The sequence below is a fragment of the Fistularia commersonii genome, chromosome 12 (assembly GCF_037954325.1).
Source record: "Fistularia commersonii isolate RoL2024-O1a breed Wild chromosome 12, RoL_Fcom_v1.0, whole genome shotgun sequence".
Classification (NCBI taxonomy): Eukaryota; Metazoa; Chordata; class Actinopteri; order Syngnathiformes; family Fistulariidae; genus Fistularia; species Fistularia commersonii.
Genome location: NC_141295.1, coordinates 18,261,952 through 18,283,206, shown reverse-complemented (window position 1 = coordinate 18,283,206; position 21,255 = coordinate 18,261,952). Strand labels below are relative to the sequence as shown.

At 43.4% G+C, this 21,255-nt stretch overlaps 1 protein-coding gene across 1 annotated transcript in view; it reads right to left on the bottom strand.

Annotated features, from left to right (window-relative positions):
- The window catches only part of fhdc1 (FH2 domain containing 1), a 35,464-nt gene extending 14,209 nt beyond the window's left edge, over positions 1 to 21,255 (bottom strand). The window contains exon 1 of the mRNA XM_086157513.1: positions 21,127 to 21,255. The gene's annotated coding sequence lies outside the window, so the exon portion shown is untranslated. The remainder of the gene's footprint in view (positions 1 to 21,126) is intronic.

Genomic DNA, 21,255 nt, shown 5'->3' with positions numbered 1-21,255 from the left:
CCAAACAACCCTTGGCTTCAACCGGCTAATTAGAGGGTCGATGGGAACAAATAAGCAAAGGATCGTCACCGGAAGGATTAATGAGATTAACCGGAGACCCGTCAAAACCCGACCGGAACAAAATCATGTTACGGAGTCCTGGTTATGTGGATTTTGACGTTGAATAAATGGTCAGTAGATCCGCAAATACTTTACCGCTCATTTTGCACTTAGGGTGGCTATGGGGTGCTGCAGGCTAACGTCTGGACAATGTAGAGTCTCCGATGAGTCTCCGGTGTCCAGGAAACACATCCATCCAAATCCGGAGCTAATACGGCTAATAGGAAGTTCCTGCTCCAGAATGCCGATGATTAAATCCAGTAGGAAAAAGTCAGTGAGATGCAGGCAGGGGAGGCAGGAGAGGCCGTGCCTCACCTGGCAGTCTTGTATCGGAAAATATGTCAAATAAAAAAAAGGATTAAATGGTTCTATTTATCAGTGATTTGCAATATTAAGGTATTGTTCAATTTAACCTCAACACTTTTAGAGTTTTTTATTCAAAATGTCTGGATTTTCACATTTACTGTTCAAATACTGAGAAGTGACGTGCGGTGAGGCCGGCGACTGTCGAGCCTCAACGTAGATTGCGCGTTGACAGCTGACTGCCGGCATGTTCTGCACTAAGACCGGAATGCCGTCTCTATTAAATTGTTTAAACACCTTTGCTAGATGATTTTGCTAGTTTCTTGTGCTGAGCGATCAGAAAACGTCTGCTAAGCCACTAAGTGAGGCACGCAGTGCCGCTGCCTCACGGTAGGGGGCGCTGCTGTTTCCAGGGATTCTTCTTGCGACTCCTCGGCTGCAGGATCCGGTGCCTCACCAGCCGTGAACCTCGGCATCAAGCGCTCTGGAATCGCCAGATGCCGTAAAAGCGCAGATTGTTTACTCTTGTGTAAGGTCGCCCCGACACATTCCTTCCCTCGGACGACCTCGCTGAGCCTGGCGTTCAGACGTAGTCCTGCGCTAAAACTGGATTTGGATCTTCCTGAAGTTTTTCAGCATGGAGCAATTGCAGAACTAAAAATTCAAGCTAATTAAGTTAATTTAAAGTAATCATTAAAGTATTCATTAAAGGTTTACTGTCATGTTAAGTTCATTGTAAATGCGCTGTTGACAGCAAAGTAAGAATCTAATTGTGTGGGGAAAAACGTTTCCAAACGGTACATATGACACTAAATGCTTGGAGTCTTGAATCTTGAATTGTAAGTATACTTTTTTGGCTCAGTGTCTGCAGGATTCATAATACAACACTATATTTTACAATAACCATGATTTTTATTCCGGATGTTCCTTACATCGTCTTTGTCCTTTTTTTCCAGGCTTTTTTTTTATTAATATCCTTATTTTGTGAGTTGGGGGGTGTCATAACAAAATTAATCTGTATTCTGTTATTTTAAATGGGGAAAATTAATTTAAAATTTAAAAAAAAATAAAATTAAAGATAAAATTAGAAAATTAAAATTTTAAATTCAAACATACGGACCCACTTTTGGAAAGAATTAAATAAAATTAGAAAAAAGGAAAAAATATTAAGATGACAATAAATTCAGATCTTAAGGGACCACTTCTCAGCCATTCACCCATCATAGCGAAGCATACAAGTCTTGTGAAAAGCATCAGGAACCCATTTACCCGTCTGAGCAGGACCTTTACATATTAAATAAATGAACAAACGCCAGAAACAGCAAAGAGAATACCTCAGCGGTGGTTAGTGATAGGCTGCCAAATGACAATGGGGAAGGAGGCGACACCCTCGTCCCCTTCCGTCAGCCGCCGGGTCAACTCCGAGTCGGGAGGGAAGCTGCTTCTGTTTCAGGACGGGCTATCCCTTGTTGCCGGCGGCCACCCGATACGCCCTCCGTTTCCACAAAGACGACGGCTGAGGTTGCGGCGGGATTGCGTAAGAAATCGGCGACATGGCGAAGGTGGAGCAGAAATCAAGAAAATAGAAGCAGCAGGTTGTGTTTTATCCATGTGAATCCCATAAATGGGTTTTGGTACAATCTCCTCACCACAGGAAAGACTTCCCGCGTCATCACTGATGAGCTTCCATTAGTCGGCAGTTTTGTCCACCTGATACCCGCCTATCTTTACTAATTGAAAACGCCGACGTCACAAATGGCCTCATGTTGCTTAGTCAGGACGCCGCCGACGCTCATGTCTAATTCAGAAGACGGCGAGAACATCCGACCCCCGTCAACGTCCGGGTCGGGACGTGGCCGCGGAGGATACCAAGGCGTTCGGGTCGTCTCGGTTTGCCAGACGAAAAAGATGTTTGTTTTTCATCCAGGGCAGAAGCGGGACACATTTCTTATCTTTTTTTTTTAATTATTTTTTAGAATTTGTTTATTTTGGACAGTGCATGTTAATGAACACACATGAGACATGCATGTAAACACACCATTTACAGATTGAAGCCATGGGCTAATTTGCATCTGTTGTCCCACAGTTGTGTCAACAACATATCACAATAATTGAGCAAAATTAAAATTGCAATTTAAGTATTTAAATTTTTTGGCATTTTAATTTAACGTTAAAAAAAAATATATATATATATATTTTACATATATACATATATATTTACATATATATTTTTTTTTTAAGAATTTTTTTTAAAAGAATATATGTATATATATATATATTCTTTTTTTTTAATTTTGTCTGGATGATTACATACAAAATAATGTCGCTACATTTATATGATCATTCATTATTTTAACGTTAAAATAAAATGCCAAAAAATTTAAATACTTAAACACTTACAAAATTGAATACATACATATATATATATGAATATTGATTGAAAATGTTTATTGAAATATTCGAACAAAACAGGCCGGATAAAAAAGCAAAATGGATCGAATATCTAGTACCCAGGTCTGATCGAGGGCCAATGTGTCAAACTCAAATGTGGCATGAGATCACTTTTAGTTATATTTATTTGAAGATAATTTATTCTACATTTAGTACAAAAAACGTATTCTTGCATGACGTTTTGAGCAAAATACGCTTTTCCTCAGATGATAACCAGAGATATGTGTTAATGTGGCGCCATTTTAAAGGGAATGATCATGTGATTTGATTCCCTCCCTTTTTTTTTGCACCTCTTGTTTGATATATCATATTAACATTGTAATATTATAACATTAGTTTCCATATCTGTACATCTGGGAAAAAGTATCCATTTCTAGGATCTGGTCTCGAAAAATGGTGTGGATAATGTTTTGATGTTAAAATGTTAATATGACATATTGATCACATGATTATTAGATAAGATATGATTTATTGATTCCCATAAGAGAAATTCTTTAAAAAAATCCCTTTAAAAATGGCGCCAAAGTAACATATTTGTCAAATGTCTCTGGTAAGCATCTGAGGAAGAGTGTATTTTTGCTTAAAACGTCGAACGTCATGACATTTTTAAAGGGAATTTTTTAAGAATTTCCCCTATGGAAATCCAAAAAATATATCTTATATTATCTAATAATCATTTGATTGATTATCTCCTATTTTGTCTTTTTTTTTCCACACATCTTGTTTGATATATCACATTAACATTATAACATTATCTTCACCATTTTTCGAGACCAGACCCTAGAAATGGATATATTTCACACATGTACAGGTATATTTTAATATTAAAATAATTAATTCTTTAAAAATTCCCTTTAAAAATGTCATAACGCAAACATGGGCTCTTCCTCAGATGCTTAGAAACAAATATATTACCATTTTTAAAGGGAATTTTCAAAGAATTTCCCTTATGGGGATCAATATTTTACCTAATGATCAAGTGATTGATTCCTTTTTTTTCACACCCCTTGTTAACATTAACATTTTATTATAACATTATCTTCACCACTTTTCGAAATGGATACTTTTTCCCCCATATGCACAAATAGGGAAACTAAAATGTTATTATGTTGAAATATTAATATGACGTCATATATTAAACATGAGGGAATCAATCAAATCAATCACACAATCATTACCTTTAAAAGCCGATCACGTGTTTGTAACCACATTTCTCTGGTAAACATCTGAGGAAGAGTTTGCTCAAAAACCTCAAGCGTTTTAATGTAATATATGTAGAATAATCTTTATTTTTGGAGCACTTTTGGGGATATTTTTTGATCCTGCACCCATCGCCAGCTGGGCGGCGGATGTTTTTTCCGACTCCACGCAGAAAGGCGATCCAACCGGGGGGTTTCTGGAATTCTAAAGGTCCACCGGTGGAGCTGTTGTTTGAGGAGATCCACCCGTCGGTAACAGGATCCGGACGAGGCCCGAGGGCGGCGAGGGAACAGGAAGACCCCCTTTCAGATCCTGCATCCACCTGCCGCCCAGCCTGAGGCGGCGGCCCTCCCATCAGCCGCACCCTCTGCTATTAGTCAGGGTTGCAAAGGTCAAAGTTCAAGCGAAGATCTGCAGCAGAAGAAGCAGATCTTTGTATCTGAGGCCGGTTTGATCCAAACGATTGGGGTTTTTTTTCTGGATTTCTGGCGTTTTGGATTCCCGCTGGGTGTGGAACCTCCGTGAGGTTCCTCCCATGGTTTCCCAAACACAAGTTTGGTAAAAAATAAAAACGGCGGATTTCATTTGAGGCGCTTCGCTCGACAGTCGGGGACACCGTACGGACATATTCACAAAATGCAGATAAATATAAAAATCAATAGAATTGACTGCCTTTTCCTGTAAAGCCATAAAAGAATGGAATGGGCTTCCAGACAATATTAAGAACATTACTGATTTTCACACCTTTACACCTTTACCGTTAAAAATTGGATTCTGCAGCACCAAACATGCTCACACTAACAATGCCAGACGGGTATTTTGCCATCAGATGACCTAAGTAACAATATCACAACAATAGCACGTTCAACTTGCAAAATACACATTTTATTGCCTGTTTATATATTGTATAGTTATTTTATTGCCTATCTGTATATTCTATATATATTGTCTATTCTATACAGTTTTATATTTGTATTGTCCAGGACTACAGATGGAAATTAGCTATGAGCTATAATCCGCTACAAACATCTCTGCCTCTGTGCTTAATGTATTTGTACACTGTCCTAATAAACTTCTAAACAAAACAAAAACAAAAAAAACAAATTGGTTGAAGAAAAGGTTGATTGGAGACCGTACGTTATCCAGATGAAGGAGGGAGTGTTCCACCTCTCGCCGGTGGATTCTCAGGCTTCAAACTCCGATTAGCTACATCCAGGAGATATAGTATTACTAGTAGTGCTTTCCTAGTAATTCTAGTTTATCTAGGGATTATTTTACCCTGATTTCCAGATGACAAGGCGCTACTTTTTCACTGCGGCTTGAACAACGATGCAACTGATTTATAATTTTTTTGGCGAAGGAGCTTCTCGCCGTAAAAAGACCGTAAAAAGACGACGACTTTGTAAAGAAGATGGCGATCGGCTGGAGTAGGACAACACTGGGATAGAAAATGGATGGATGGACTTTTCCTTTTCTTATTTATTGTTAATATTTTTCATCAACAGTAACCAGTAGATATTTGTGGATGTTACCGGTATATATTTAAGATAAACTTTATTGATCCCCATAGGGGAAATTCTTTGGTCACAGCAGCGTAACGGTTATAAGTGTCAATAAATATGAATATAAATATAAATAGAGGGACAATTACAAAAAAAAAAAAAAAATGAAAAAAAAAAGACAAAAAAAAAAATACAGAAAAAAACTTTTCCTCAAAAGAATTGAGTTTAAAAAAAAGTTTCTGTGTAAAATCTTTCTGTGTAAATATCTCATGTTACAACGTGGATGCCTGCAACTTATAGACAAGCACGGCCTATACATGTACACGTATGTTTTTAGTCGATGTGCCTTATTATATACTTATCAGGCGCACTCAATTGGAAATTACGGTGCATACTTTCATGCCTCTTTTGAAAATAAATAACGGAAACTGCAATTAAAGAACAGCTCTGATTGATTTATTTCACATTTTTCCTTTAAAATGGTTTCATTATCAGCCCGAGGGCAAATAAAATGACGCTAACGCGTCACGATTACGATCCTGCGGTTCTTCCCCTTTTAAAACTTCTTTTTATAAGCCGTCGACAAGAATCCGGGCGAGTCACGGCGTCCAAAACAAATAAAAGTCCCGTCCGGAGTCCCAAGCGTGTTCTGCTGAGGGTCAAAGCACCGCCGCCCGCTAAAATAATCCCCTGTTGCTAACTTCAGGTTCAATTTCCTGAGGGTCAGCGGGCTCCCGCGGGGCCGGGGCATTTCGCTCACACCGTGGGGGCAAAGAGGCGCGTTCACAGGGGATTTAGCCGATCGCGCTCCATCGTCGTCGCCATGGGAACGCTCGTTAGCGGAGGGCCGTTTCGCCTAAAGCTCGGTGGGACGTCGCTTGTCGGACCCGTTTGTTTCTGATCCCTCTGACCACCTCGACCTCCGCTTGTCCAAACGGGGCCGACAGGGCAGGACGTGATGGGATTCTACCGGCCTAGCTTTTTTTTTTTTTTTTTTTTTTCATTTTTAACTCAATTCAAAACAAATTCCACAAGTTAGGGGGGGGCTACAACGTCAGCCATCGGTGTGTCTAAACACGTCAGGACGATGAAGAGTTCCTCCAGCGACGTGAGACCAACCGGCTAGCGCCGATTCGGGCTTAATCCGGCTGATAGAAGACAACAAGCCGACATTATCCGACCAGAAGGGTCCAAAATCTGCACAAAACAACCTAAAATCAGGACATGCTTCCCATTCATCCCTCTTACCACCTTCAAAACACAGGTCAGAACCGTCCGAAGGCCTCGTTAGGAATCGTTTCGCGGAAGGTCCGCTCCGTTGACGGCCATTTTAACGCCTCCAATGCCGCTTGCGTAACGACCGCCAAGGACAAAGAGACCCTTTATCCGGGAAATCTGGGATTTATCAAATATTTTCTGAGACTCAACCCGTCAGAGTTGTATAACTGTATATTCCATTTGAAATCCGGTACGACCTGCCTCGGCCGCACACGTCATTGTAACTTCGGGATCTGGACGGCCAATTTGGAACGGACAAGTTCTGAGAACTGTCCGGAACTTCCCCTCCAAAGGGGGGAGCCTTTTAGCTTAGCATACTCCTGGAAGGCAGTAAGGGGCCACAGTAAGGTAAACAAACCGCCGAAAAAGAAGAAGCGGAAGACGACACGAACAGCATGGAGGCGGAAGCCGCCACAGCGTTCATGAAATAATAACCATGGGCTGAAAGATGGTTGAGGTGTTTGTATCTCCTTCCTGCACTCCCACAGGCGGTGAAGGACCACACAAGCGTCTAGGACGCGCACCTCAAGCTCCACAATACATAGGAAAGCGGTGAAGAAGACGATGAAGACGACATGGGGAACATGGATTCATGTTCTGATTGGCGAGAACAAGAACCATGCACTGTCAGAGCGTCGAGGCGTTTCGATCTTCTCCCTGCACTGCTTCGCCTTGTGAAGAACCCCACTAGCCGTTAGCTATCTCCGGACTCCATTTGGACAAAATGTTGCTGTTCCTCTGCCAGCTCCGCAAACCCCTTTGACGCAAAGCTACACAACATAACATCCAACCATTGACCCCGATCGCTTTTTTAAAAGTGGTGCTCCGCAGTCCACAAGAAGTATCTGGTTATCATCAAGCACCTAGGACTTCTTGTGGAACCATAAAGCGACCCTGCCTCGGAGTAGGAGCTAAACGTTCCTAGGATATGAGCTCCACGGTTCCTGGTTCCTCAGCTGTCCGAATGCAAGAAACAGCCCAGAACAAGTTCCTACAGTGCAAAAGGGGCTTTTGAGAACTTTTCTCGAAGGGCAAACAACACGAAACCCGCCGTGGGACGAACCATCACGGAATCCTCCAAAATTCTGTATAACATTAAGGCAGCATTATGGATTTTTATGAACAGAAGTACATGAAAAAGCCATTACTTGAAAGGATTTGGTCTTTTAGCAAAGCAAGAATATGCAAAGCTCATTGGATAAATTGTTTTCCAGATACATTGATTTCATAACACAAATTCACATACGGTGTTTTTTGCCAGAGCATACAAGTCTGGGGTTAGTTTTGTTGGGGTTATTCTCATGATGGATCCGAGGTGTCGGTCGCTTAACTTGGATCTCTGACGGGTTTTGCCCGTGATGCTGAATGTCTGTTCACATATGTAGGTCGAGCCAAACGACGTCAGCGTCTTTTGTGCCGTCCTCCGGAGGTTTGGAAACACGGCTAATGGCTAATTTGAACGCGAGCATAAAACTTGCCTCGGTAATCGACTCTTGAATCGTGGTTTGCCGGTGAAAAAATGTAGCTGAGTCTGTATATTAGCCGTGAACCTCTGAGCCGCGGTCTCCCGTTCTTGCGTTGACTGCTCACTAGCATAGTTAGCATGCTTCGTGGCAAACGATTGCTGATAGTTGTAATTATTGAAAACCGCAACAGTTTCTGGCCGTATCAGACACACGGCCGTCGATCTGACTTTTTTAAACACTCTCCGCTCACTGTACTCTCTCCGTTTTTCTTGATCTGCTCATTTTCACAAAAGGTTTCAAAGGGCAAAGTGAATTTTCATCCATAAGGCGCATAATAAAACATATGGTATATAAAGCCAAACAAAACAGTCAGTTTGGGAAACTGGTTTTGTTTACATGGCGCAGTTTATCTGCTTGCTTCCTCCACATCCGTACCATTAATTCATTCATGTTGAATTCTTTGGCGGCAGCTCTGTTCCCATCATCTACTGCGAGACCGACAGCCTTCAACCTTCTGCTTCGTAAGGTGCCATTTTGGGGGGTCCAAATGTTTTTTCGATTACAAAAAGTGCCAAGCGTGCTATGTACTATTCTCTGGTTTATGGTTGCCGGCGATAGCGGACACCTGAAGTTAATGTGACGTTGGAACAACGTTGCTTTCCAGCACTACATAATGAGTTATAAGATCAACTTTATTGATCCCCATAGGGGAAATTCCTTTGTCACAGCAATGTACGTTATAATGCCAAAAAAAGGAAATAAATATTGATATAAATATGAAAAGAAAGGCAGAAGACAGGAGACAGCAAGATAAAAAAAAATAAAAAAACACAAATAGATATACAGCAGATAAGGAGACAACAGACAACTACAACACCAAGGAACAGAGAGGGTGAAAACTAAACAATATAAATAGAGTAACAAAAATAAATAGCACTGAATAAAATAAATCAACAAAAATAGGCAGGATGTGTGCGCGCTTGGACTAGCAATGCTAAGAGAGACAGCAGAGTTCGTGAAAGGCGAAGGGTAGTGAGGTTGCAGAAGCAGCAGAGATGCACCTCAGGTCAGACGGACTTGTATGCCGTCCAGACTGCTGTTATAAAGTCCGATGGCCGTGGACGCGAAGGAGCGTCTGAAACCTTCGGTTCTGCACCGGGTCGGGATGAACACGTCAGCTACACCTCGTCGTGCAGGAGGTGGGAAGGATTATCCAGGACGGGTCCCGGTTTGTCCTGTTTCTCTGGCGTTCCCACCCATGTTTAACCAAGGAACCACTTTAATACGACATGGTGGGCTTGGTCGCTTACCAAAGCCGCGCTAGAACATTTTGACAGATGTTTGATGGCAGGGTACCACATAAAATTGGTTGGAGGTCAGTAAGCACAACAAGAATTCATACTTAAGGAGCACCGGATTATAAGGCGCGGGGCCGATTTTTGAGAAATGTAAGGATTTTAAGCGCAAAAAATACAGTACATGAGGTTCGATTGCGTTAAAATTGAACATTCAGAGGGCCGGATTAAAAAGCCAAACGGGCCGTTTGTGGCCCGCGGGCCGTAGTTTTCCCCATACCCGGTTTAGCGTCAATCAGGCCGGCCCGGATGCTGCTGCCGGTGCCGCTGCCCCTCCGGCTGTTCAACTCAACCATCTCTAATCCAATCCACTTGAATTACGCTCCAAATGAACGCGGCTCAAACAGTCCTCGGCAGTTTCCTCACTCTTAAACCTGCACAATCGGGTTCCGGGGGGAGATTATGGCCTGGTGTTATTTGTCTCGAGCGAGGACTGAATTCCTCATGAGGCCAGGGTACAGCGCGCCGCTCCTCAGGCTCCCTAAATCCCATCAGCAGTTCTATAACACGTCGCCAGAAGAGGTTCTGCAAAGTTTTCCTAGCAACACGGTATTTGTTTGATTATGTTAATAACCAGGGAAAGATTTTAAGATTTATGGTGAATAGAATAAAAACAATTGAACTATTTCGATTTTTGTATTAGTATTGAAAATCATGACCTGGCTCACTTTTAGACAGTTGATTCCTGTTTTTTTATGTCATTTTTTTTGTCAATTTTAGTACATTTTATTTAGAATTCCTGTGCATTTGTTTGTCAATTTTAGTCATTTTATTTTGAATTTTTGTGCATTTTTTTTTTTTTGCAAATTTTAGTACATTTTATTTTGAATTTTTGTGCATTTTTTCATTTCCCTTTTTTTTTTCATGAAATATATTTCTTTCTGTAATCACATCTTTGAACACCACAAAAATCCCATTTTGTACTTTTTTCCTTCCTCAGACTGAACAACATAACCCACAAACCCACATTTCTGTCTAAATCCCTGCTTTTCCTCCAGATTTGACATTTGAATTAATGAAAGATCAATTATGCAGCTTTCCAAAGCGTGGTTGCCAGAAGCCACCTCAGTTGAACTTCACCTCAGGCTGGTCAGGTCAACCATCGGCCCCTCGCTGCTATAATACGATATGAAATAATACGAGACTCGTGAAGATCCATCTTCCGGTTTAAATTTAGCAGTTAGCACCTTAGCCTAGCAGCCAGAGGGTCCCATGTTGGATTCCTAAAGGGAGGCCTTCCTGTGTGGAGTCTCCATGTTCTCCCCGTGTCTACATGGGGTTCCTCAGGGTTCTCCGGGTTCCTCCCACGTCCAAACCTATGCACGAAGTTTGAACTATTTAGCGTTACGACGCTTAACTGTCCTCGCGTGTGAATGACGGGGTGAATGGTGGCATGTTGCAGGATAAGCGGTATGTATATGAATTAATGTTCTTTTTTTTTACTGCAAGGCACCTTATCAGGACAGTTTTCCTACCTCATAGGATTATTAGTATTTTATTTACATATATCTTATTTTCTCTGCTAAGTGCCTGTTCGTATGTATGCAAATGTGTGCAATATGTTTGATATGTGCATTGTGTATTATGTGTCTGCTGCCAGATCAATAAAGTATCTCTATTGTACTCCACTGTTGTCGTCTTCTTCTTCTTCTTCTTCTTCTTCTTCTTCTTCTTCTTTTTCTTTTTCTTTTTCTTTTTCTTCTTCTTCTTCTTCTTCTTCTTCTTCCTCTTCTTCTTCCTCCTCCTCCTCCTCCTTCAGGGGTCACCACAGCGAGTTAACTTTCTCCATCTACCCCTATTCTCTGTATCCTCCTCTCTCACACCAACTACCTTCGTATCCTCTCTCACTACGTCCATAAATCTTCTCTTTGGTCTTCCTCTGGACCTCCTGCCTGGCAACCTTCAGCAACATTCTACCTTTAGACATGAACAGAGGAGTGTTCGTGTCCAAACCATCTCAGTCAACACTTTGTCTCGGTCATACATGTCCTGCACCTCTGTGATAAATTCTTCTTTTCCTTTGGGCTTTTCCCTTTAGGGGTCTCCACAGCCAATCCACCTTCTCCATCTAACCCCATTCTCTGGATCCTCCTCTCTCACACCAACTAACTCCATATCTTCTCTCACGATGACCGTGCATCTTCTAGACCTCCAACTCCAGCATCCGTCCACCAATATATTCACTATCCCTCCTCTGTCCATGACCCAACCATCTCAGTCTGGCTTCTCTGACCTTCTCTCCAAAACATCTATCATGTGCCGTCCCTCTGATAGACTCATTCCTGATCCTCTCCATCCTGGTCGCTCCCAAAGAGAACATCAACATCTTCATCTCTGCAACCTCTAGTTCTGCCTGCTGTCTTTTGGTCATTGGAACAGTTTCTAGTCCAAACATCATCGCTGGTCTCACCACTGTCTTGTTCAGTCGGCTTGTTTGTAAGTGTGCGTCTGATATTCGTCCATATCGACACCCGTCTGTCCGGTTTCTGGCACCTTGTTTCCGAGGTCGGGCCCTCGGACGTTCGAGAAGCCCTGATCGAGCGAAAAGAGCGGCCAACGGGAAATCCTTTCGCCGTCCAGTCGCCCGCCGGGCATCGCTTTCTGTTGACGGTGTGAGAATTAATCGACGGCGCCGGACGTGCTGGAATTAAAAGCTCAAGGCACGAGGTTTCAGAACCACCTCTAGATGTTCAGGAGGGGTCGTAAATCCACAGCTACCGGGGCGACGGTGCACCGTGGATGAATATTGATCGTTTAAATAAAACGTCCAGTCTATTTAGCGCAGCAAAAACCTGCCGAGTCTGAGATTGTGAATGTCGCGCTTCAGCTGCAGCTCAGCAGAAACCCGCTAATAACAGAGGGTGTCTGAAACTATGTTGTCAGATTTGAGAGATCAACGCTGCCGGTTCGCAGAGCGGGCGGACGAGATCCCGCCTGATCCGTCAATGACTGTTTGATGGCGCTCCGTCCGGCCCCTTCGGCCCTTCGAGTCCCGGCTTCGTGGGACTGTGGGGAATGGCATGTAAAATAAATGTATCTACTCCTTAATGTTAAATAACTCATTCAAATCCTAAATGTTACATATGCATTTGCATAGATGTAAGAAAATGATGTTTACCAATTGCTCCATTACTCCATCGAGCAATCATCAAACTATCCAAGTGAATTGAGAAAAATATCCTGTTATATCAATTTGTTGTTTTTCTGGAATGCTAACTTTAGCATACTTAGCTCCGTGCTTGGTGATAACTGACGCTGCCTCGTAAGAATAAGAATAACGTTATTTATCCCAAAGGAAAATGTTATGCCAGAGTTTCAAGTAAAACATAACAATAATAAATAATAGTAGGAAATTATATGAACAGTATAAAAAAAGGGGGAGAATAAGAAATACAAAAAAAACTATAAAGTGTCAAAGTAACAATTCAAGGCTATAAAGTGTAACGCAAAAGACGCACTGGTTTTTCTCCTCGACGTACAAACATGTGTCGGCCTTCCCATCTTTCTTGAAACAGCCTTCAATCTGCATTGACGTTTCTCTTCCTGGACATTTAGGGATAATTTGTATTTCTCAATTCCACTAGTTGAAAATGGCATTGATGTGGACTCACCCCTATCGAATGGCGGGTAACATGACCGGCATAAATTGCGGGAAATGTAGTTTCTGATCAATGCACGCATTTGACTTATTTATTTTAATTAAGACAATCAGACCTTTTTAACCCTCATGCGATCTTAACATTGTGTTTACGCCCCTTGTCCTACGGGTCAAAAATGACCCTTTGTACCCTAGTGGTGTACAGCCCACATGGAAACATAAACAAAAAAAGAAGTATCACTTTCTCTAATTATGGAGTCTCTTTAGGAAAAGTCATAAAATTTCAAGTTGGGAAAAAAATAGGTTGAGGTGTTTTCTCTACAGCTAAACATGGTAGTGGGCCACTTTTGACCCGCAAGACAACACAAGGGTTAAGACGCTTTCGCGGGCCACGGAAAATAACGTGACGGGCCAAATTTGGCCCGCGGGCCTTGAGTTTGACGCAACAGATTAAAGATTCCATGCATGCTAATGATTGTACGATTGACTTGTGAATGCTTGCGTGTCTCCACTCATTGACGTATGAATGAGAGGGTGAATGGTTGTATGTCTTGATAACATGTTTACATTAGAGGGTGAAAGGTCGTATGTCTCGTAGCCCTGTGATTGACCCTTGCCTCTCGCCCAATCACAGCCGACCATCTGGAGCCAAAGGTCGGGGTGCAGGGAACCGAACCCACAACCTTGTAATTAGAGGGTCGGCGTTCCGGCGGCTGAGCCCCGGCCACCCTGAAACCACTGCTTTTTTTTTTTTTTTAGCAAACAGAATAATCAGATTAATCCTTTTAGCCTGTTATTAGAACACAATGCCGCCCATTGCCGACTCCAATCTTAATCTTATCTTAATCTTAATGTGCAATAATTCTCCGTATGTGCAATAGATCCATTGTCTTCTGTGCAATAAATGTTTTACTGAATAGCAACCCCAACTTATACACAAAATTAGCACGTGTAATCATATACATGTACTTGAAAATACACATGTATATACATTACATATATTTTGATGTATTTTTACATGCCTTTAACTTTTGTTTTTATTCATTTTAATCTTTACTTATCTTTTTTTTTTTTTTTGCTATTTTTATTCTTTATTTTTATATAGAATTCTATTTTGATGCAATAGATCCATTGTCTTCTGTGCAATAAATGTTTTACTGAATAGCAACCCCAACTTATACACAAAATTAGCACGTGTAATACACATGTATATAGGTTGCATATATTTTGATGTATTTTTACATGCCTTTAACTTTTGTTTTTATTCATTTTGATCTTATCTGTTCTTTTTTTTTTTTTGCTATTTTTATTCTTTATTTTTATATAGAATTCTATTTTGATTCTTCTCCACTTTATTCTGTGAGCAAGAGCTGCTTTCAATGAAAAAGCAATTTCCGCTTAGGGGATCAAGAAAGTATTCTCATTCTGATCTCTGGCACACTGGGATTTTTTTTTTGTGACACTAAATTGATCAATGCGTGGAAAAAAATGGGAAACAAACTAATCGGGGGGGGGGATCTGCATTGCCGTCGATTTGAACAAGTTGATAAAATAAAAACCAAAAACCAAATGTGTGGGTTTGATAAAATCAGCGTCGTGTTTTACCCAGGGTTGAACAGGGAAATAATCTTCTGGAAAGAATGCAGGGATCTTGTAGTAGATGGAATTTGTTTGGGTTAGATGGAGCGAATAAATGAGCCATTCTTTTCTTCACTGATAACACGATCCCGAAAAAAAAAAAAAAAAAAACGAGGCGCTGCGACGACCCGCAAGCATGAAAAATACAACGGCGATACGAGGATAGATAAGGGCCGGGTGAAACCGAAGCCGCTGGGCTCGGTAGCGGCACGACGGCGGGTCCAGATGCGACAGGCGACACCGTCTGCGAAGCTCCGGATCAAAAAAAAGGGATCCGGACATTCTCATGCTTCTCGCTTTTGTTCGCGTCCGATCGGTGTCTGGCCCGAGGCCGCACAATTGTCGCTTCGGCAATTCGAGTCAAAAGTAGCCGCGGGGCGAAAACCCTCGCCGCAACCCGACGTTTGGCACGCGAGGATAAAACGCCGGTAGGTTCGTTCGTTACCGTCGTCGCAGGTGTTTGCCGCCGATCGCCACGGGGACGACGGCAGGGAAACACGGGAGAAGGCAAACATGTTTTCCTGCCGTGTTTACCCACGGGGGGAAAAGCCGGCCTTGATTAAGACGCACCGTCGCCTGCAAAACAGTAGTTACAGGCGACACGTGAGCCAGGATCGCATTACGGACTCAACCGGCAACGTCGGTAAACCCACCAAACATCAGTTACCAGGGAGCTGTTATTAGAGATGCCTTGTAGCTGCTTGGGGAATAAAGACCGGGTCTTTGCCTCCATGGTTTCATCGGGACTTAGTGGAAAGCTCTGTTCGGACAGGCGGCTCGTACGGTCGCCTCCGGTGTCAAAACCGGTTTCTCGTGTTGCTGAAAGGCCGGAAGTCCCTTGATAAAGAGCAAAATGACGAAGCTTGTTTTGGTGATAATACACAAAACATATGGACAGGTTTGTCCGAAACCCATGTACAGAATCTCTTCGAAGATAATCATTAGTTGTGAGACGCTTTTGGACAGAAATGTTCTGAAGGCACAGTTCCAAGAAGTGTCTAACTCCAATTTCAGTAAGGGACCTAATGATGAAAAGTCAGGAGGCACAGCTGGAGGTTGCTGAGATGAAGATGTTGAGGTTCTCTTTGGGAGTGACCAGGATGGACAGGGTCAGGAATGAGTCCATCAGAGGGACCTGTTAGATGTTTTGGAGAGAAGAGATGGTTGGGTCATGTACAGCGGAGGGATAGTGAATATACTGGTAGACGGTTGCTGGAACTGGAGGTCTAGAGGAAGACCGAAGAGAAGACCAAAGGGTTGGATTTGCTGTGGCGTCCACTGAAGGGAAAAGCCCAAAGGAAAAGAAGAAGAAGAAGAAGAAGAAGGTTCTTAGTAAGGGATCACAGTAGGGACCGGTATGACCCAAGAGTCCAGGACATGTATCTTCATACCGCAATCTGCTATAAATGTCCTGCAATGGGCGTGGCTTGAGAGTTCCACCAATCGACAATGTCATACGAGTTCCTACAGAGCCGTAAGAAGACCCTAGGAGCGAACATGGTTCCGTTTACCAAGGTCCACAGTCCCGGGTTCTTCTGCTCTCCGGATGCATGAAAAACGAGGCCTAGTTCCTGAAAAGGTACGAGAAATTGGAAATAGTTCCAACAGTACCAAAGGGGCTGATAGCAAGGTCACTGAAGCATGTAGCTTCTAGCAAGTAAGGTCCATGGTTCCTGGTTCCGAAGCCGCACGGAAAAGTGGCCTAATTCCTGAAAAGGTTCAAGGAATCACGAAAAGTTCCTTCAGTGCCAAAGGGGCTGTTACTGAGGTCAAACCTGAAAACCCCAAAGTAGACAGAAGCACGAGTCAGAGCGAACGGTTAGCACGGTTAGCAAATGCTATCAAGCATGAAGAACACCATTGACTTGAGTGACTTACACAAAGGATTGGATTTCAAAAAACGCAATCAGGGGCAGTTAAACACCGGGCGACATGAAGAGCGATCCACGTCGGCCTCGTTTGGCACCGTCTCCTCGTTTCCAGACGGACGATTCATTTAATTCACTGTAATTGTATCGAGTTGAGAATGTGCTGGCGGCGCCCATGTGCACTCCTGGCAACTCGTCAGGCTACTGCGCTCGTATGTGTGTGTCACACACACACGACTGTACGGGACTTTTTCATTTCCTGTGTGAATTGAGTGAGACTGTCATTCTCTGGAATGAATCTGGACACAGAATTAAGGACGGGAAAGAGGATCTTGAAGCGTCATCAGCATTCAAGGTGGACTTGGACGGCGCTAAAAGTTGCTAAAAGTTCTAGCGATTGTCCAGCTTTAATTTGGTTCCAGGAACCAGCCTCCTCCGAGGGAACGTTTTAGCTTAGCATTCTTACAGGCAGGTAGGAGCCACACAAGCATCAGGGACCTCAAGCTCCACAATTGAAAACAAACCAGTGAAGAAGAAGATGAAGTTGACATGGTCATCATGGATTCATGTTCTGCATGGCGGGAACAAGAAACATGTATGATCTTCTCCCTGAAATGCTTCGCCGTGTAAAGAAGCCCGTTAGCCTTTAGCTAACTCTGGACTTATTGTGGCCAAAATGTAGATGTTCCTCTGCCAGCTCTGGAAACCCGTATGTGACACAGCAGGCCAGAAGAGATTGGACCTCTTCGTAGCTCCGTTTCTTGCTGGTTCTGTCGATTCTGATGCAAGAAAACATCTGAGCAGTGACAAAAAATGGTTCCCCGCTAAAAGTATTTGGTATCTGGGTGTGGCTTAGGAGTTCCACCAATCACTGAGCACTCAATTCATACGACTTCCTGTGGAACCGTCAAAAACCCTGCCTTCTAGTCGGAGCTACAATTGCTCCAGGAACTGAGGTCCATGCTCCCTGGTTCCCACTGCTGTCCAAATGCATGCAAAAAAAGTTATAGGAATTTGAAAAAGTTCCAACAGTGCCCAAAGGGGCTAATGTTAGCATGTTTGGTGACATAGGTGAAGCATGTAAGGGGTAGGAGATAAAATGCTTCTAGCAACTGAGGTTCACGGAAAAACAGCCTCGTACCTGAAAATTTCAGACAGTGCCGAAGGGGCTAATGTTAGCACGCTAGCAAGTTACAGTTTATGTTGCACAGTGTTGATAAGGATTGAAGACAATGTACAAGACTTAGTTCATTATCAAGACCTTCTATTGCCCTTCTGTAGCTTTATGTAGCTTTAGCGACCCACCGTGAGTCCTGTGAGAGTCCACAGTGCAGGTATGTGTGTGATCATGATCTAGAGTCAAACTCAAGGCCCGCGGGCCAAATGTGGCCCGCCACGTCATTTTTATTTCTCCTTTATTTAACCAGGAAAGTCCCATTGAGATTAAAATCCTCTTTTTCAAGGGAGTCCTGATTTTCTGTGGCCTTCAAAAACATCTTAAAAGGTCTGATTGCGTGGACCAGAAACTACATTTCCCACAATTCATGTCGGTCACGTTACCCACCAAGTGACGGCGTCCCGCCATTAGATCGCAGTGAATCCACATCAATGCCATTTTCAACAAGTGGACTTGAGAAATACAAATTATCCCTAAATGTCCCGCTCATTAACATATCATTTGGAGACATTCAACCATTCACTGCCTCTTACACAAGTCATATAGAGAAACGGAGTGGCCATTCAAGATACGAATCACCTTATATACGCATTTTTTAAGATACAAAATGCGATTCGAGCAAATTTTATCCTTGAAATCTAAAAAAAAAAAAAAATCACGATACAAAAAACGGAGTGAGAAAATCAACATTTAAAATTATTATGAGGTCCCACAACCGAAATAAAAGAAATATTGGCCAAGTCACAGAAATGGGATTGGATTTGAATGAGTTATTCAACATTAAGGAGTAGTTACATTTATTTTACATTACGTTTATACTGTTTATGCATCCACGATGCTGATGTTTGACACTCCTGATCTAGAGAGGGATTAAACCCCGACGGATCACAGCATCAACTTCAGAAAGTGCCTTTCCACAACAGATCGAGGAGGAGGGTAAAACCGATAGAAGAGCAAAACACGCTTCGGAAGACGCTTCCACCATTCTGGCCTTTCTTTCCTGGACCTTTTACCTCCGCTCGGGCCATCGGACGCCCGGCTGCCCGGAGCTGGCAGCACCAATAAATCAACCCCCCCCCCCCCGATGTCTTCCTCCACGGGATGACGTCAGAGAATTGAGTTTTCCATGTAACTCTCAGCCTCCACAGCAACCGGGGAGGAGGGAGCGACACTTCCCTCTCCCTTGACCCGACCCGGGGAAGAATCTCCTTTTTTTTTTCCCCTCCGCCGTGGGACATTGTTCCCAACACTTGAATGGATTGCCCTCTAATTCATCTCGGGGAGGAGAGGAGCGTACAAAGGCCCCCGGGGGCCAAGGAGCCGGGGACAAAAAAGGCCGAAGGGCGGCGGGCGGCGAGCGGCGGCGGCTCGGGGTCCCGCACTGCAGCCAGGCACTGGTCTGCTGCGCTATCGCTCCCAGTTTAGCCGCTTAGCATGGTGAAAGGCGGGTATTTTAAGCTACCGCTGTTCCGATATTTGCCTTTCGCAAATAATTCGGGAGATTCTCTGACGGTCGTAAAGAAACCAGACGAGGAATCCCTTCCATCGAGGCTCCGATGGAAGGGATTTCTCGATGAGGTGTGAATGAGAGGGCGAAGGTTTGTATGTCTTTAAATTTACGTCTATTTAAGGAGTGAATGAGAGGGTGAGTTGTGTCTTTATATACTGCTCAAAAAAATAAAGGGAACACTTGAACAACACAATGTAACTCCAAGTCAATCACACTTGTGTGAAATCATAGTGTACACTCAGGAAGCAACACAGATTCATTTGGACTTGTTTTAAGGACATTACATCAAAGTTGGATCAGCCTGGAGTTTGTTTTTACACTTTAATTTGGAGTGTGATTCCTAATCCAGACCTCCATGGGTTGATACAATTGATTTCCATGGATCATTTTTGTGTGATTTTGTTGTCAGCACATTCAACTGTGTAAAGAGCAAAGTATTTCATAAGAATATTTCATTCATTTAGATCTAGGATGTGTTTTTTAAGTGTTCCCTTTATTTTTTTGAGCAGTGTATAAGATGTGAATGCTTGTATGTCTCTATATTAAAATGAGGGAATGAATGGTATAAATTTCTCCATTAGTCTCTATATGGGAAATGAATGAAAGGGTGAAGGCTTGTGTGTCGATATGACATTTGAACAGGAGATTAAATGGTCGTATGTTTCTATGACGTGAATGAGAGGGTGAACGGCTGCACGTCTCCTCATTAGAATGAGGGAGTGAATAATTATTTCTATTTCAACCATGTTTTCCCCGGTACACAACTCCTACTCCTAAAGCGTTATTTACGCGGCCACTGTCCGGCACCCCCCCTTTATATATTGCATTATCTTGTAAATAGTTTTGTGTGCTGGCATCATTCATGTGTGCTCTCTTGACAAATAATCTCATATTTAAGGGGATTAAGAAATGGATTTTCACGCGACGTCATAGATCGTGTGTGATACATTGCCAACATCCCCAACTGAAGAATATCAGCCGATTCTTTGACTAAATATCATCATTAGAGTTCTGTTAAATCCAAATGAGGGGGCTCCGAGGGGACGGTATTGGAGGAGGTGCCGCGCCGAAGTGCCCTTGAGCAAAACATGACCCCAGGTTGGCGTGGCAACGAGTGGATGGGTGAACATCACCAGGAGGATGAATGGAAGCATCATGAAAGTGGAAATAATATAAGGGAAACGTGCAAAGGAAGTGCTATAATCATGGGATGTGAGAGGATTATTTACCATATTTCTTTATTTTTCCACTTTGCACTTTTCTATGCAAAGTCTCCATGAATTTTCAATGTAAACTTCCAATCATCGATCGATATGACTGATCAATACGGACTGCTGGTGCGTTTAGGCTCCTTGACACCCCGCGTTGTTCCGCCCCCCCCCCCCCAGGCCTGTGTTTACACCGCCGGCGTGTCTCTGGGCAACGGCGCCGGGCCTCCGGCCGCCCCGGCCCCGTCCCGGTGATGTAACCGACCCGCAGCCGGAGCCGGAGCTCCGCGGCGGGGGGGAGGAAGGGACGGGAAGGAGGGCCCGGTGGAAGGGAAACATGGGGAAATATCACGCAAACTCCTGGTGACTCCGCACAGCTGAGTTCCGGTGCTTCGTTAACGCATTGCACGTCACACACACATATGCACACACACAGGCGGCGTGATGCGGCGTCCCGTCCGGTGCTGACTTACCGGGGGATGAGGAGGCTGGCCGGGGCGCGTAATCCGCTCCGTCCCCGGAGGGTCCGCTGGGCAGGGGAGCCGTGGCCGAGCCGCAGCGGGCAGACGCGCACTCTGAGGCGGGCGGGAGCTGCGGGAGCT